The sequence below is a fragment of the Protopterus annectens genome, chromosome 7.part1, assembly GCF_019279795.1.
Source record: "Protopterus annectens isolate FY-2018-M chromosome 7.part1, PAN1.0, whole genome shotgun sequence".
Classification (NCBI taxonomy): Eukaryota; Metazoa; Chordata; order Ceratodontiformes; family Protopteridae; genus Protopterus; species Protopterus annectens.
In genome coordinates, this window is record NC_056740.1 from 404,399,399 (window position 1) to 404,418,460 (window position 19,062).

Sequence of the window (19,062 nt, forward strand, 5' to 3'; positions counted from 1 at the left end):
TCATCCCCCTGTACAAAGGAGGCCCATCTACAGACTTCTCAAACTATAGGCCAATTGCTATCCTTCCCCCTAGCCAAAATTCTTGAGAAGTGCATACATTCACAACTGCTGCCCTATCTAATAAACAATAACTTATTCTCCAACTACCAGCACAGTTTCAGGCCAAAACATAGCACCACTACTGCTTTTATAAGCTTCACAGACTCAGTTAACCTGCTTAGAAACAATGGTCAATTTGTTTCATCTATATTCCTTTTCATGTCTAAGGTCTTTATATAGTATCACATGAAAAACTTCTCAATGAACTAGCCTCTTTAAACCTCCCCCAAACAATTTCATGGTTTTACAGCTACTTGTCCAACTGCCAACAAGAAGTCAAGTGGCAAAATTCGATCTCATCCATTCTACCAATCTCAGTTGGTGTCCCACAAGGATCAATTCTTGGACCACTATTCTTTAGAGTTTTCACTAATAAACTCAGTTCCATCACCAAACTTTGCCACCGTTGTACAGATTGCAGATGACTCCTCCCTCATCTGAACAGCCTCCTCCTTCCCTGAGCTCCTATATAAACCCCCCAAATCCTTTACAGATATAGAACAGTATCTAACTGAAAATCAACTAATACTTAACCCAAACAATACTAAACTAATGCTATTCTCAAATAACAAAGCAAGTGAACTCCCCTTCCCTTTTGTCATCCACTTCACTAACAATACCAAAATTGAACCTGTTGTCCATACCAAACTGCTAGGCTTCACTACTGACAACACCTTATAATATGACAAACACATAGCCCTAGCCATCAAAAAGGTGCACATCAAACATGGCTCACTGTACAGGGCCAATTGATTCCTCACTCAGACCTCCAGACAGTCTATAGCCAGAACACACATATTACTAACTCTGCTGTACGCCTCTCGCATTTTCACAAACCTTAGAAAAATGGACCTAAACAAATTAGAGACCTGCTACAATAAAATATCTAGGTTTGCTACAAACCACTCTAATAGATCACACCATTGCTCAGCATTCCAGATACTTAAATGGATCGAATTCCGAAATCTCTTATCTCTTAACCAGCTTACTATTGCCCACACTGTCACTCATCTTATGTATATTGAATAAGACGATGAGGCTGGGTGTTCATTTAAGTAGTTTATTATACACAAACACATAAGGATGGAGAACAGTAACATTAAACTTTAACTGACTGACTACTACACACATGCATGCTTACACCTTGGCTGCTCGCTACAAAATGGCAGTCTTGTTTGCATGTGCTCAGTACTTATATGCACATGCTCACAGAGTGAAATATCTCTTAAAGGAACATACACACTCTGATCTACATCCTCCCTCTTTGACTAGTTGGTCATGCAACTAGACAATGACAATGATATGAGCATGCAAATTGTGCAAATATATACAAATAGCAATCATGTCCAGGTTGCTGTGCATTTAGCATTAGGTCTTGAGATACAACCTGACCTCATAGTGTAATAGCTAAAACTGGGTTTAGCAACAGGGACAGTCACTGGGGAATGTTCTTCTTGAGGTCTTTCAGGGATGCTATCAGGAACAGGAAGAGGTAATGAAATGTTCTCTGGAACTGGAACATTGACAAATCAGTCTGAGAATTAGAGTCTGTTACAAGCAAAATGTTGCAACTCTGGCTTGGACACCAGTAGTAAATGTTTCCAGTTCTACCTGAATTCCATGCCTTGTGACTCAGCAACTCACAATCTTGGTTCTTCACACAAATGTTTCACAAGTCGTATTTGGTCAAATCCTTTTCCTGTCTGCATCCTCACTATCTCTCCTTCATTTAAGAGATTCAGAGGTTTGCTGGTTTTATCATTGTAAGACTTTTGGGACAAACACTTCTTTAGGAGTTGAGCTTTTACTGCTTTGTTGCTTTTAGAACTTGGAACCAACAAATTCTTACTGACTGGCAGTGTGGTTCTGGTTTGTCTTGACATTAACCTCTGGGCAGGTGAACCAACAAGATTGTCATGAGGTATGTTTTTGGGATTTAGGAAATTTAGAAAAACATCAGTATTGTTACATTTAGACTTTTCCAATAGTTGTTTTGCACTTTGAATTACACGTTCTGCCAAGCAATTTGAGTGTGGATATTCAGGACTACTCATAACATGAACAAAGTCTCACGTTTCAGCAAATCTCTCGAACTGCTGACTTGTAAACTGTGCACCATTGTCAGAAATGACTTTGTGTGGACTACCATGGACAGAAAAATGTCTCTTCAATTTAGTTATGACAGTACTGGATGTCAGATTAGGAGGTAGGTCAATCTCAAACCAATTTGAATAAGAGTCTACTAATACCAAGTAATGTTGACCATTCCATTTGAAAATGTCTGTAGCTACTGTCAACCAAGGTAGTTCAGGAATCTAGCTTAGCTGAAGTGGTTGTTTTTGTTGATGCAGTTTAGTACTATTGCAAAAACAGAACAAGATAGTTCTTTCTCAATGTCGTTTGACATAGAAGGCCAAAATACTAGCCCCCACCCTTCTTTTGGGAGAATCAGTTCCTGGGAGGCCACACTGCAAGATCTTAATATACTCCTGTTGCAAATATTTTGGAACAATCACTTTTGGACCTTTCATGATGATGATACCATCTTCCATCAAAATCTTGTCACTGTAAGTAAATAAGGAAAATACTGCTGCACATCTGGTGGCAAACACATTTGCTTTGATGGCCATTCTTGACTGATAAAGTGGTTGAGATTCTCGAGAATTGCATCTGAAGCTGTGTGAGTTCTAAGCTCATCAAGATGTGTGGAAGAAAAATTTTTCACTTCTATGATTTCAATATCAGGTTTCTCATTGTCATGCTGTTCAGTGTTTTTTTTTTTCTGGGAGATCTGGATAAAGTATCAGCAAGATAAAGAAGGTTGCCTTTTGTATAGACCAAGTAAAACCTTTACTTTTGCAACTTCAACATCATGCATTGCAATCTTGCAGGAGCTGTGTGTATTGGCTATTTCAAACTAGTGACCAAAGGTTGGTGGTCTGTCTCAATTTGAAAAGGTCAGCCATAAATACAATCATGGAACTTCAAACATGCAAACACAATTGCCAAGAGCTCTTTCTCTATTTGAGCATACTGCATTTCAGTTTGGGTTAGAGTTTTGGATGCATAGGCCACTGGTCTGCCCTCTTGAAGAATGACTGCATCAAGACCAAACTTCAAAGCATCAGAAGAACTCAAATCTAGAATGAACTTGCCCAAGCACCTCCAATAAAACGTAAGGAGGTGACATTGCCTGGCATCTCAAGAATTACAGTTTGCTTGGAAGGATCTGGTTGTAAATGTGAACTGGTAAACAAATGACACACATAGGTTCATGGGTAGGTACTAGGCTATTGGCCCTAGGGCCTATATAAGCCTAGCCAAATGGTACCCTGGCTTTTGCCACCCAGGAAAATTATTTTCCTGTGCCCATATAGAGCAGAGCCACAGAAGAGATTCCCCACGGTGAATTTCCTATCTCCCATGCAATCATCAAGATGTTTCTTGAAGAGTGCTAATGAAAAGCTTTGTTTGATATAGACAGGTAGTTTGTTCCAGAGTATGGAAAGTCTCTGGCACAGGAATCTATCTCTCCAGCATGTTCTGTTTATTGTGGTGACAAGATTTAGGTCCCTAGAGCATGTAACTTGAAGGGATTGGGGGTTTCTTTAAGTGGAGCATGTCCAACAGCTCTGGGTTTGACATAGCTTTGTATGTTAGGCAGAGATCACCTCCGAGTAGGTGATATGTGACAGAGTAAAGCTGGAGTTTTTTGAGATGGTCTGCTTAGGGCATCTGTTTGAGGCCAGTAATCCTCTTTGTGAGGTATTTCTGTGGCCTTTCCAGTTGTTGTAGATGTCTTGTGAGGTACATACCAAAAGGGGCATTGTACTCTATAATGGGTCTAATGAGTAATGAGTAGAGGGGAACAATGTCCTCTTTTTTCCTGGATGAGAAACCTTTTGTGATGAGGTGTGCCACGTAGAAGGATTTCCTGTTTACTGTGGCGATGTGATTATCAAAGGAGAGCCTACTGTCCACCTGTATCCGATGGTCTCATCACACTTTCAGTGTTAAATAGACTACTGCCTATGTGGTAGTTCATGGGTACAGAGTTTTTACCAAAAGGGATGACAATGCACTTTATGGCATTGAGCTTGAGGCCATGGCTTTGACACCTGGCACTCAGTGAGGACCTTTTGTAAGATGTCCACATTGTTAGGAGTTTTGATTATGGCTCCTAGTTTGCAGTCATCTGTGAACTTTATTAGCCAAAGACCTTCTGTGTTAGCTTGTACTTCAGAAAAGTAGATACCAAGCAGGAGAGGGCCTAAGACTGAACCCTGTGGTACTCTACTTGTCACTGGTCTGTAGTTGGATTTAGAGTCTGCTACTTTCACAGGGTGGGTTCTGTCAGTGAGCCAGTTGGCAACCCATCTTGTGACATAATTATTTATACCTAGTTTAGTGAGTTTATCTATAATTCCAGAGTGGGGGATGGTATCAAAAGCCTTGGCAAGACCTAGATAGGCTGTGTGAACCACCTTACCCTCATCTATGGCTTTGTTGACCGCTTCAAAGATGTCTATCAGGTTTAGGAGACATGATCTGCCTTTTACAAACCCAAACTGGGTAGGGTCCAGAGTTTAGAGATTACCAATGTGATTGTTTATAAGTTCCATGATGATATGTTCCATAGCCTTGCAGACAAGGCTTGTCAGACTAATGGGGCAGTAGTTCCCGGGGTCCGTGGTGGCTCCCCCTTTGTGGAGTGGGATAACCATTGCTGTGTGCCATTCAGTGGGCACAAAACCTGAGGTGAGGCAATGATTGAACATAAGTAACTTTCTGTAGCCTGAGTTTGCATTTCTGAGGATTCAGCTTAAGATTCACCTCATGAGCAAGTTCCAGAAGTTTCCTGAGGTTTCTATCACATTTGGCTTCATCATTGCCTCCTACAAGAATATCATATACTATAATAGCACATGGATAGCCAGAAAAGATTTGCTCCATCGCACGTTGAAAGACTTTACTGGCAGAATTTATCCCAAATGGCATTCTCAAAAATCTGTACCTTCCAAATGGTGTACTGAAAGTGGTTGGCAAAGAAGATTTTTGGTCAAGTAAAATTTGCCAAAATTAACTTTTTGCATCTAAGACAGACAAAACAGTGGCATTTGGCATAAGAGCAGCAACTTCTTTGACTGTGCACATTGGATGATGAGGTTGTTTTAGTGCTTTCTTCAAGTCTCTTGGGTCAATACATATTCTAATACCATCTGAGCTTTTGTTATGAGCTACTACCATGGAGGATACATGTGATGCCCATGCAGTGGCCCAGCAATCAAGGAACCTCAATCCTCACCACTAACACTAGTGACATGTGTCCACATAGGGGAGTATAACAAATATGCACACAGTAAAGTGCAATCTCCCTTAAGAGCACACAGAGGCCACAGTCAGTCTGGGGCTGGTTTCTCCCTTTCTCTCCAGATCCCCAATAAGACTCCCCACTTGCACAGCTATAGAGTGGGGTCCTTAGCCAGGGTCACAAGCCAAGTCCTCCTAGCAACATCTCTGTCCAACCAGTGCTTCATGTCCCTGCCAGAGTAGCTGACACACACATACACTTTGAGATATGATTTATATACAACCACACTGACACTCCTAGGGAAGGCTGGCACAGATTCAGTAGCTGTGCCCCTTTTGTCCAGGCTATAAGGTAGTAATCACTACCACCAGGACTCACTAATATCAGCTACTAATATGACCCTTATCAAAGGGTGTCCAATTATTGCTGTGTAATATTATTCTCCAAATGGTAAGTGTAACTGAACAGCGAGGCTTATAGGAGTGGCTTAGTAGAGTATCACTATATACATGCAATGTACTCTAGAGCTTAAATTATCTCTACACAAAACAGCCACAGTTGAAAGGTTTAAAAATATTTAATAATAAATAATAAGAACACAAGACAATACTTCTTACTACACTGCTAGTCAAGAGTTTACAGATCACAGAAAAGTGTTTAAAATAATACAGTAGAAAAGTTCTGACATCAATACAGAAAACAACGAGTCTAATCTTCCTATTTCCTAGCTACATCTAAGAGCAAACACAGTTCTAAAATAAACTTACATATAGAGGAAAACAGTGCTGGTGATGTTGGATGTTCTCTAGACAAATGCAAAATGTTCTGATTCTCTCTCTCTCTGCCTTTAATTGATAACACAGTACTACTGACTCATTTCAGATGACATAATTTTTTTCTCTGGTTCCCAGGCTAACAGAAACTCAGAGTTTAGCAGCCATTTTGATCTTGCACCTGGTCAGGAAGTTACAGCAATAAAAGACATTATACATACAAATTCTAGCAATTAACTCTGGTCTCAAACAATAGCAAGAATTCCTTCATCCAGATATCTCAGCTCCAGGTTTTGAGATCAAACAATTACACAGTGCTTGACTTAGCAGCTTTCCTCAAGCAGAGTGCAATGTGGTTACATTTCTGAAGGTCAACATTTAACAAGGAGAACAAGCATGTGGCTTACATTAATATTTACAAATGACAGCATTATCTACAAAATTCTATCTGGGTAGGCTGTCAGCCTTCACATATCTTCACATATCTCCACCCTCGAACTCAAGCTAGTTTTTCAATTGACCCTTGAGAAACGTTGCTTGAAAGGGTTAGGTCTATCTGAGTATACTTTACCCCAGTCCCTGTCTTGAGAGTCCATCTGGATTGGCATTGTAAATCCCACTGCAGTGCTGCACTGACATATCATATGCTTGCAACCCTAGGCTCCATCTTAGCAACTTGGCATTTTGCTTGCTGGCTCTGAATAACCATGTTAGGGGATTGTGGTCTGTAACTACAGTGAATTTTCTTCCGTACAGATAAGGCTGACATTTCTGCAGTGCTCACACTATGGCTAGACATTCCTTTTCTACAGCTGCATAGCACTCCTCCTTGGATTGAAGCCTATGACTGAGATAAACCACTGGGTGCTCTTCTCCCTCTGAAGAAATCTGGTAAGCACAGTCACCATCCTTCAAAGCATCCATCTGCACAACAAATTATTTACTGTAATCTGGACTCGCTAACACAGGGGGTCCTCCCAAAGCTTCTTTAAGCTTCTGGAATGCCTGCTCACATGCTGGGGTCCACAGTGCCTTATCTGGCCTGTTTTTCCTTGTCAGATCTTTGAGGGGAGCAGCTATGGTATTATAACTGGGGACAAACTTTCTGTAGTACCCTGCTGTCCCTAAGAATGCTCTCACGTGCTTTTTGGTAAAAGGTCTAGGCCATGCCTGAATGGCTTCCACCTTGGCAGGTTCTGGCCTGATCTTACCACTCCCCATTCTGTGCCCCAGGTAGGAGACCTCTGCCATACCCAACCTGACATTTGCTTGGCTTAATAGTCAACCCTGCCCTCTGTAGTCTGCTCAGCACCTCCCTGACATGTTGAAGGTGCTCTTGTCAGGAATGGCTGTAGATGGCAATATCATCTAGGTAAGCAAGGTCAAACCCTCCTGCTCCTGCTAGGATATGATCTACCAACCCTTGAAAAGTTACTGAGGCATTTTTCATCCCAAAGGGCATCTTTGTGAACTTATACAAGCCGAAAGGAGTCACAAAGGCTGACCTTTCTCTAGCACTAGGAGTCAAGGGCATCTGCTAGTAACCTTTGGTAAGATCAATGGTGGTAAGATACTTAGCCCCACCCTGCTGTTCTAGGACCTCATCTGTCCTAGGCATGGGATAAGCATCTGACTCTATGTGACTATTTAATTTCTTGTAGTCCACACAGAACCTGGTGCTGCCATCCTTCTTTGGCACAAGCACCATTGGGAAGACCCAGGGACTGTTGGACTCTTGAATTACTGCTAGTTCCAACAACTCCTGTATCTCCTCCCTCAGAGTCTCTTTGACTCTCTCAGGCACCCTATAAGGGGCCTACCTAACAGGCCTTTGGGGTCCTATATCCACCTGGTGCTACACCAGGTGGGTGCACCTTGGTTTCCCAGTGAACACATCCATAAACTCCTGTAACACTGCTCAGATTTCTCAAACCTGGGTAGGAGATAGCTGCTGGGACAATGCTACCTGTTCCACTGAGGTGTCAGTCCGAGCCTCACTGAGGAGCTCAGTCACCAGATCTCCCTCAGACTCCTCCTGAAACCCACTGAAAATACTCAGCACAAAGGACTCCCTATCATGGTAAGGTTTCATCATGTTAACATGGTACAGTTTGTGCACCTGCCTCCTTCCTAGCAGTTCTACCATGTAGTTAACATCACTCACCTTCCTTACCACCTTGTAGGCTCCCTCCCAAGCTGCTTGCAGCTTGTTGTGTCTGACTGGAATGAGAACCATTACCTGCTGCCCCAGAGCATACTCTTTAGCTCGAGCATTCCTGTCATACCATACCTTTTTCTGTTGTTGGACTTCTGCCAGATTCTCCTGGGTCAAGCCCATGAGTTCCCTGAGTCTTGTCCTGATGTTTAAGACATATCCCACAACAGACTCCTTGTGAGGTTCACACTCACCTTCCCATTCATCACGAATTAAAGCTAGAGGTTCCCTCACCCTATGCTCATACAACTCAAAGGGAGAAAAACCTGTGGATTCCTGGAGAAGCTCTCTGTAAGCAAACAACAGATGGGGCAAATATTTGTTCCACTCCCTCTTAAACTGGTCTGCAAATGCCCGTAGCATGGACTTGAGTGTAGAGTGTAACCTCTCAACAAGACCATTAGTCTGGGGATGGTAGGGGGTGGTCTTCAGGTGCTTCACCCCACAGTACTTCCACAGACAAGCCAGCAGGTCTGACATGAAGTTGACACCTCTGTCAGTCAGTACTTCTTTTGGGACTCTTACCCTGCTGAAAAACAAAGCATTTGTCACCTTTTCTGTATCAATGGAGGGCAAAGCCACTGCCTCAGGGTATCATGTAGCATAATCTACCACCACTAGGATATACTTTTTCTCTGTGGAACTCGGGGTACTCAGAGGCCCCACAATATCCATAGCTACCCTCTGAAATGGCTCCTCAATCACAGGCAAAGTGATCAAAGGAGCTCTCACCTTGTCTCCTGCCTTGCCTACCTTTTGGCACTACTCACAGGTCCTGCAATACCCAGTTACATCTCTGGAAATTCCAGGCCAATAGAAGTTCTGCATAATACATCTCTTTGTATGTTTTATGTCCATATTACATAGGTTCAAAGGTAAGTCCTAGGCTATTTGCCCAAGGGCATTTATAAGCCTAGCCAGAATGTTTTGGCTTTCGCCACCCCCTTAGATTAGTTCCCTGTGCCTCTGTCCAGTAGAGTCATCAGTTCCCTGCACCACTGTCCAGCAGAGCCATTAGATCCCTGTGCCACTGTCCAGCAGAGCCAGTGCAGTGATCCCCGGGGTAAATTTTCTGTTTCCCATCCACCCGTCAAGGTATGTCTTGAAGAGTGTTAGTGAGGGGCTCTGCCTGATGAGTACTGGAATCCTGTTCCAAAGCATGGGGAGTCTCTGGGATAGGAATCTATCCCTCCAGCATGTCATATTTATCATTGTGGAGAGGTTTGTATCTCTAGAACGTGTGGCTGTCTGGGATTTGTTTTTTTTTAGGTGGAGCATGTCCATCAATTCTGGTTTGGAGATGGCCTTGTATGTCAGGTAGAGATCACCTCTGAGTAAGCGGTATGCAACTGAGTACAGCTGGAGTTTCTTGAGTTGGGCTGCATAGGGCATCTGTTTGAGGCCAGTAATCCTCTTGGTGAGGTACTTTTGTGGCCTTTCCAGCTGTTGCAGGTGTCTTGTAAGGTATATCCCAAATGGGGCATTGTATTCTATGATGGATCTAATGAGTGATGAGTAGAGAGGCACAATAACCTCTTTTGTTCTAGATGCGAACCCTTTTGTGATTAGGTGGGCCACATAGAAGGATTTTCTAACCACCTTGGCAATATGATCATCAAAGGAGAGATTACTATCTACTTGGGTCCCCAAATCCCTTATTACATTTTCTGCATTTAGGGGACTATCACCTATGTGGTAGTTCGCGGGTATTTTGTTTTTTCCAAAGGGGATGACTATGCACTTTTTGGCATTTAGCTTGAGGCCATGATTTTGACACCAGGTATCCGTCTCAGTGAGACCCATCTGAAGGGTGTCTGTATCAGCCAGAGAATCAATTATGGCCCCTAGTTTGCAGTCGTCTGTGAACTTGGTCAGCCATAGTCCTCCTATGCTTGCCTGTACCTCTGAGAAGTATATACCGAACAGGAGGGGTCCTAGGACTGAGCCCTGGGGGACGCCACTTGTAACTGGTTTAGAGTCGGATGTAGAGCCTGCAACTCTCACCATGTGGGTTCTATCCATGAGCCAGTTGGCAACCCATCTCGTGATGTAGGGGTTTATGTTCAAGCTGGTAAGCTTGTCTATAATACTAGAATGGGGAATGGTGTCAAAAACCTTTGCGAGGTCTAGGTAGGCTGTGTGGACCTCCTTTCCCTCGTCTAATGCCTTGGTAACCATCTCAAAGAAGTCCACCAGATTTAGGAGGCATGATCTGCCCTTAACAAAACCAAATTGGGTAGGGTCCAAGGTTTGGAGGTTCCCAATGTCTCTGTTAATGAGTTCCATGATGATGCGTTCCATAGCCTTGCAGACCAGGCTAGTCAGGCTTATAGGGCGATAGTTCCCGTGGTCCATTGTGGCTCCACCTTTGTGGAGTGGGATAACTGTTGCTGTGCACCACTCTATGGGTATGTAGCCTGTAGAGAGGCTGAATTTGAACAGTGCATTTAGGTGAGGGGTTAGTTCATTTTGGAGCTCTTGTAAGTCACAGCCTGTGACCCCATCCGGTCCCATTGAAGCTGTGTTTTTGGCTTTGGATAGGGCTGTTTTAACCTGTGCATTGGTGACTGACGGGGCCCTACATTCTTCTGGTATGCTTTTGGGCCCTTTAGGGTGTGAGAGGGGGGTGAAGTTTGCACTAAACCTGTCTGCCAGAATGTTTGCAATATCAGTCGGTTCCGTGTATTTTGTGCCATTCTGCACTAACTCAGAGCAGATCTGAGAGTTTCCACTTGGTTTCTTGACATAGCTAAAGAATGCTTTGTGGTTATCTTTGGAGTCATTGGCAATTTTTCTTTCGAAACTAGCCTTGGATGATTTAATGAGGGATCGTAGTTTCTTGCTGATACTGATCAGGGATGTCTTTGCTTCTTGGGAATTTACTCTTTTCTGTACTAGTTTCCTCCTTCTGTTGTATAGCTTGTTTATGGCAGGGGTCCACCAGACTGGTTTCCTTTTCTTGGAGGAGTTAGTCTTGGTTTTACTTGGGATAGCACGATCCATGCATTCTTGCAGATGCCCATAGAGTACCTTTGTAAAGGTTTCAGCAGGGAATATAATAGGTATGGCTAGAAGCACCAGATGGTAAGTTCTAGGCACTACCAACTGCTGTATTCTCTCACCTTCTAGCCCTCTCTCAGGGATCCACTCTCTATACAGTAGCCCTTTGTCCCAGTATACAGATTCCCCCTTCCCTTGAGAATCAGGTTCCTCACTAGCTACCTGCCTCAAGCCTTGTAATGTAGGGTCTGAGAGCTGAGCCTGTCTCATCTCTCTCTCTTTATAACCCTTCCCAGCTCCCCTTCCACAGGAAGTCTGGCATCCCCTGACAGTGGTGCCTCACTCTCAGCCTGGGTACTACTACTCACCTCTACCTTTGCAGTCACTCTGTCCAAGGGAACATCAGTATCCACATGTAGCTGTGGCTCACCTTCAGTCTCACTACTACAGCATAGCTTCCTCCCTGAAGTAACCACCTCACCAGTCCTGGCTGCAAGTATGCTGTCTATCTGGGTCTCACACAGGCTACCAGACCCACATACTTGTCTCAAAGCCTGACTGTCACTAACTGCATTAACACATAGTATGGCCTCATCAAAATCCTTCCCTATCAGAACATCTGCAGGATGGTAGTTCAGTACCCCTGTTGTCTCAAGACAACCTACTATTGGCATTTTGACTTTCCCACTTACTGGCTCTCTCTCCTTTTGTTCCCCATCTTGCCTCCATGGACATCTGTATGCCACATGGCCCCACTGGTTGCATTCAAAAAACCTTTATCCCTAGGTCCTAAACATGTACTTGGACTAGTGACTTCCCCTGCTACTGGCAGATTCTGCTGGGGTAGTCTGGGCTACCCACCATGGGTTCCTTTAGACCCATGAATAGTACTGGGGGTCCCTTTTCTGTGCAGGGATGCCCTGCTTGCTAGGTATAGGTCTCCCTTCTTCCCCACCTCCTCTGAAGTAGCACATTGTCTATCAGCTAACCAAATCCTCATGTCCTCAGGGAAAGTGCTAAGGGCTTGTTCCCTCACCAAAAGGTCTGCCAGCCCTTCAAAAGTGGTGACCTGACATCCACTCACCCACCTATGAAAATAAGTGCTCAGTTCAGCAACATATTCACACACACTTTCATCTGCCTTGCATCTATGCTCCCAAAACTTTTTCCTATAAGTTTCAGGTGTTAGCTTAAACAATTCTAACAAGCAATTCTTAACTGCAGTAAAATTAAAACAGTTAATGTCAGACATTTTGGACAAAATATTTACAGCTTTACAATGGAGTAAGGGGGTCAGGAACCATACCCAGAGCCTTTGGTCAACATCATACTGTTTACATACCCTCTCAAACATATGGATGAAACTATCAAAATTATCTCCCTCTGTAAATTACGGAAGAAATTTACTGACCTTTTGTGCTTCTGGGGTCCAGTTACTCCCTTCCCCATTACCTCCATGACTCTGGTGAAGAGTCAGCATCTCCTTTTCATGCTGTCTCTGCCTTTCCTTCTCCTCAGCATCCAGGCATAGCAGTTTCTCGTTATCCTCAAACTGTAGATGTCTCAGACTCTCTGCTACATCCTTTTCCAAATGCCTGGCCTCCAACTCAAGATTCTTTAGCTCATGATGGAATTATATGTCCTCTGCACAAAGGGTGAGCTGTCCATTCCCTGAGTGTTGTACATCTCCACGGCCAGTCTCATCGTCCTCCTGGTTGCTGTTTTCTGATGCAGCTGTGACCAAAGCTGATATCATGTCTGCTTTAGTCAGGTTTCCCTGCACCAGTCCTTTAGCCTGGTACATCTCAACCAACTGGCTCTTTGTTAGCTTTCCATACTCCTCTGCTGACATGCTTGCCTGCTCTATCTGACTAACTAAGCTTACAAAAGAAATAAAACAATTGTGATCTGAAATCTGAATATTCACTGTATGGCTGATTTAAAGTACAAAAATAGCTTCAGTGATCACTGTACACAAGCTACAGGAATTCACTATCCACACCACTACAAGCCAATTGCCAACCAATTAATATGTGGTGTGGATATCCCACCCCTGCCCAACAATTAATATGTGGTGTGGATATCCCACCACTGCCAAACAATTAATATGTGATGCCCGTGCACTGGCCCAGCAATCAAGGAGCCTCAATCCTCACCACTAACACCAGTGAGGGGTGTCCACATAGGGGAGAATAACAAATACACACACCAAAGTACAATCTCCCTTAAGAGCACAAATAGATCACAGTCAGTCTAGGGCTGGTTTCTCCCTTTTTTTCCAGATCCCCAATAAGACTTTCCACTGGCAGAGCTATAGAGTGGGGTCCTTAGCTAGGGTCCCAAGCCAAGTCCTCCTAGCACTCCCTCTATCCAACCAGTGCTTTGTGTCCCTGCCAAGTAGCTCACACACACACACACTCACACACACACACACACACACACACACACACACACACTTTGAGATATGATTTATATACAACCACACAGACACTCCTGGGGAAGGCTGGCACAGCCTCACTAGCTGTGCCCCTTCTGTCCAGGCTATAAGGTAGTAATCATTGCCACTAGGACCCACTAATATCAGCTACTAATAAGGTCCTTATCAAAGGGTGTCCAATTATTACTGCGCAATATTATTATCCAAATGGTAAGTCTAACTGAACAACAAAGCTTATTGGAGTAGCTTAGTACAGTATCATTATATACATGCAATGTACTCTAGAACTTAAATTATCTCTACACAAAACAGCCACAGTTGAAAGATTCAAAAATATTTAATAATAAATAATAAGAACACAAGACAATACTTCTTAATACACCATGCTAGTCAAGAGTTCAGAGATCACAGAGAAATGTTTAAAATAATACAGTATAAAAGTTCTGACATCAATACAGAAATGAACTAGTCTAATCTTCCTATTTCCTAGCTACATCTAAGGGCAAACACAGTTCTAAAATAAACTTACATATAGAGCAAAGCAGTGCTGGTGATGGATGTTCTGAAGACAAATGCAAAATGTTCTGATTCTCTCTCTCTCTCTGTCCTTAAATTGATAACACAGTACTACTGACTCATTTCAGATTACATCATTTTTTCTCTGGTTTCCAGGCTAACAGAAACTCAGAGTTTAGCAGCCATTTTGATCTTGCACCTGGTCAGGAGGCTACAGCAATAAAATACATTATACATGCAAATTTTAGCAATTAACTCTGGTCTCAAAAAAAATAGCAAGAATTCCTTCAACCAGACATCTCGGCTCTGAGTTTTGAGATCAAACAATTATACAGTGCTTGACTTATCAGCTTTCCTCCAGCAGAGTGCAATGTAGCTACATTTTTGAAGTTCAACATATAGCAAAGAGAACAAGCATGTGGTTTACATTAATATTTACAAATGACAGAATTATCTACAAAATTCTATATGGCTAGGCTGGCAGCCTTCACATATCTTCACAATACCCATTCAGTTGGTTCTTCTACTGAACTAATTACACCTAGATGCACCATTCTGTCTATCTCAGCTTTGATTCTGCCTTGTAGAGCTACCAGAACTTTCCTTGCTGGTCTGATAACTGGGCTTACTTCAGGGTCTAACTTCATGGAATATACAACTGGGAGTTTGCCTAACTTGTCTTCAAAAAGATCAGCATAGTCAGAAAAAAATAGTTTGCGCAAAATGTTGCTGGTACATCTGCTTATATTGTGGACTTCTGCTTTAAAAGAAAGCAGTCCCATTTTCAAACAGTCTTTTAGGCCTAAAAATGACTGCACGTGCCTTGCCTATGTAAAATTGCAAGTCATAGCTATTCCCAGCTGAGTAACATGAAAGCACTACTGAGTCTTCGGTTTGGATTTCTTCACCACCATAAGCAACAAGCTTTTGACACTTTTGTCAGAGCTTCTCACCAGCACTTACTCTGGCAAACATTTCTGCTGACATAACATTGCACTTAGAACCAGTATCAGCTTTGATCTCTACAGGTCTCACATTAATCAGAACAGTACAAAATACTTCATTCTTTGCCCAGAAATCTACTGCATTGAATGTTCCACCAAGCACAGACTCACCATCAACATAAAAAGTAGGGTCACATCTTTCTAGTTGATCAACTTGCCTCTTTGAATGTTCTCTTTTAATAAAAGAATGAGTCTCTTTTGATTTACAAAGCCTTTTGAAATGATTCTATTTTTTACATTTGTGGCACTGCTGACCAAAAGCTAAGCACTTTTCTCTTTTAGGTTCATGATTACTTCCACAATTCCGACAGTAGACTATGAGACTTGCCATAGGCTTTGCTAACTCACCCACGTGCTTCACTGAGTACACTCTGTATTTTACTGGAACTTCTCTGGAATTTGCTAGAAAGGCTTTGGGTTTCACTGAAGCTGCCCCACCCTTGGACCTGTATCTTTTAACCACATGCTGCATACCATCCACATTAGTACTGGAAGGCACTGGAAGCATGCATTTCTCATCTGTAAGCATATTTGTGTGTTTTTCTGTGAGCTCATATATCTAACAAATCTCTATGGTCTTATTCAAAGTTAAATCACTGTCTTGAAGCAAAATCTTTTTCACTGCATCATCTTGAATACCACACACAAACCTGTCCTTTATCAAGTCATCTCTTAAATCACCAAATCTGCATGCTTTTGCCTTGTTTCTTAAGTCAGTTATATATGCTGCAAAGCTTTCACTTGCCATTTTATTCCTTGTGTAAAATGTGTGCTTTCCATTGTAATATTCATTTGGGTGTTATACACTTCTCTAAATTTACATTTTAAGCTCTCAGGGTCTTCCCAGGTTTCAGCCAGTACCACAATATGGTGGTCTGCCCCTCCCCTGCATACAAAGCTGGGGAATACACAAATGAATGGTCCCCTTCAATGGATTCTGGACCAGCTAGATTAAGCAGAAGAAATGCCTTTATATGTGCATCTTTGTCAGAAAAAGCAACCTGAATGAAAATATCATACTCTTGTTTGAATACTCTTCAGTTTTCAGCAACATTATTATCAAATACAATCCTTCTGCCATGCCAACACATTGCCTTTGTAATTATGTAAAAACACACATCAGGTACATGAAAAATGTTCAGCTGTACCATAAACTCTTTGAAATGACAGTTTTCTGCAAAATAACTGTACTGAAATACTACACAAACTTGCAAACACTTTGCACACTTCAGATAAAATAGCTTTAGTTAATATGGAAAAGAAGAACATAGCAGAAAAATATGGTCATTTTTTTTGTACATTTTATGTGATTTGGAAGTTATTTCAAGCACTTTTGTAAGCATTTTGAGTATTTTTAGCAATATATTGTAATTTTGAACATTTCATTTAATCAGAAAGTCATTCTGAATGATTTTAATGCTTTATAAAGTCCAATAAGTATTCTAGCGGAGTAAATGCTCCTTTGTGAGTAGCAAAAATAACAATAAGTAATATCACAAATAAAGGAAGCAAACCATGGATATAAATCCAGAAAACCATACGTTTTGCTCAGTCAACAACTGTAAGCCCAAAGGTAAAAAGTACGTAGTCCTGGAACAAGTTAAAACAAAAGATGCTTTAATCCAATAAGGTGAACAAACAGCAGGTGGCCTTTGCCAAAGGCTTCTTCAGACCTAATGAAAAACTAATTAACAAATACATTTAAAAAGCAAAAAAGGCGGGAAAACACATAAATGATCCTTAAATTTAAAGTGCTAGTGCTCAAACATGGAGACTAAAACTGTTTCAGTTAAAAACCACATCTCTGTAAAGTAAATACTAAATAAATAGTGCACTATGATACAAAAGTATGTATTTATAACAATAAATACATTTCATATTCAGTCCAAAATTGATATAAAATACTATGCTGTAGCTATCTCAGTTAAATCTATGTAATTCAAATAAGTAAATGGGTACAGCTAAAGCATGTGACTGGAATGAAAAATAAGAATTGCATTTATAATAAAAATGTGAATATATACATGACTACATAAAACATGCATAAAAAACTGAATATATAAATACATATTTATATATATATATATATATATGCATTGTCGCTTATAAAATATAAATATAGGTGTGCATATAAAAAATAAATATTTAAAATAATAAAACCAAATGCATAAAAATGTTATTGAATAGTAGTTTTTATAAGAGAATTGAGATGAATGGAATTGATTCTATTACAGTTAATATATGGAATATTTTGGAGGAACTCCATGAAAGTGGTACAATAAGTAAGGAGCTGCACCAGTATTTATATGTTGAGCATCCCTTGGTTCCTGTGATACAAGGACTACCGAAAATCCATAAAGTAAGAGAAGACCCCCCACTTAGACCTATAGTAGCGGGGAGGGATTGGATTACTGAACCACTATCAATATACATAGAGAAGCAACTTAGGCCTTTCGTTGATTTGAATGAATTTGTATTACGTGACACCAAAGAGTTTCTTTTAGATTTGAATGATTTCTTTAATAGAGATTTTGTTACTACACATTATTATTTTGTGACACTTGATATCCAATCTTTGTTTACGGTCATCCCTAACACAGAAGGAGTTCTTATGCTTGAGAATTATGTTAGAAGGGAAGCAATAATGGATGATAACCAAATAGATTTGGTAATGTTGTTGTTGAAATTAGTCCTGGAAGCTAATGAATTTTTCTTTGATGGACAGTTTTATCTACAGAAGGATGGCGTAGCTATGGGCACATCTTGTGCCAATAGCTACGCCAACCTGTTCATGGCAGAATGGGAACGTATGTTCCTATTTCCCATGCAAGATTTTGTTACATTTGTCCCATTCTATAGGAGATTTGTGGACGACCTGTTCCATTTATGGACAGGTACTCTATCAGGATTGGAATTATTCATTAGTGACATGAATTCACATACTAGTTATTTGAAATTCACATATGAATTTTCTGTGGATAGGATCTCTTTTTTAGATATATATGTTGAAAGGTTACCTAATGGATTAGTTAATACTGGAGTTTTCAGGAAGTCTTGTCATAAAAATGTTTTGTTGCATAGATCTAGTATGCATCCAGGATATGTATACAGTAATATTGTTAAAGGGCAGGCCATACGTGCTTCCAGGTACAACCCAACTGATGCAGGCTTTAATAAAGAAATTGATGACCTACGAAAAAGATTTTTAGAACGTGGTTATTTTGATAATGATATATTAAAGGGCACTGCAGACATAAATAATTTAAGAAGAGAGCGTGCAGTCCCATATTTTGGAGGTTCTCGAATGATTAGTAGTGATGGAAGGGAGCCTAAAATAGATAATCACAGAACAGAAGGGACGAGCAGAGGGATTACATATCCCATATTCTATACCAGTGATGTAGGCTCAATCAAAGACATTGTGAGAACACATTAGCAGGTTCTGACAGTTGATACTTCTCTGAAAGACATAGTTGGAGAAGCGCCTAGGTTCAGTTATAAGAATAAAAAGAACTTAAAGAGATTGTTGTGTTACCCCCAAGAATACACATCTGTTCCAATCAATTCTAGTTTAGGCACTTTTAGATGTAATAACTGCAATTTTTGCAGACACATTAATTTAGATAACAAATTTATCCACCCTGTCACGAATAGAATCTTTGATTTTAGAGTGCATGGTACTTGTGCGTCTACTCATGTGGTCTATT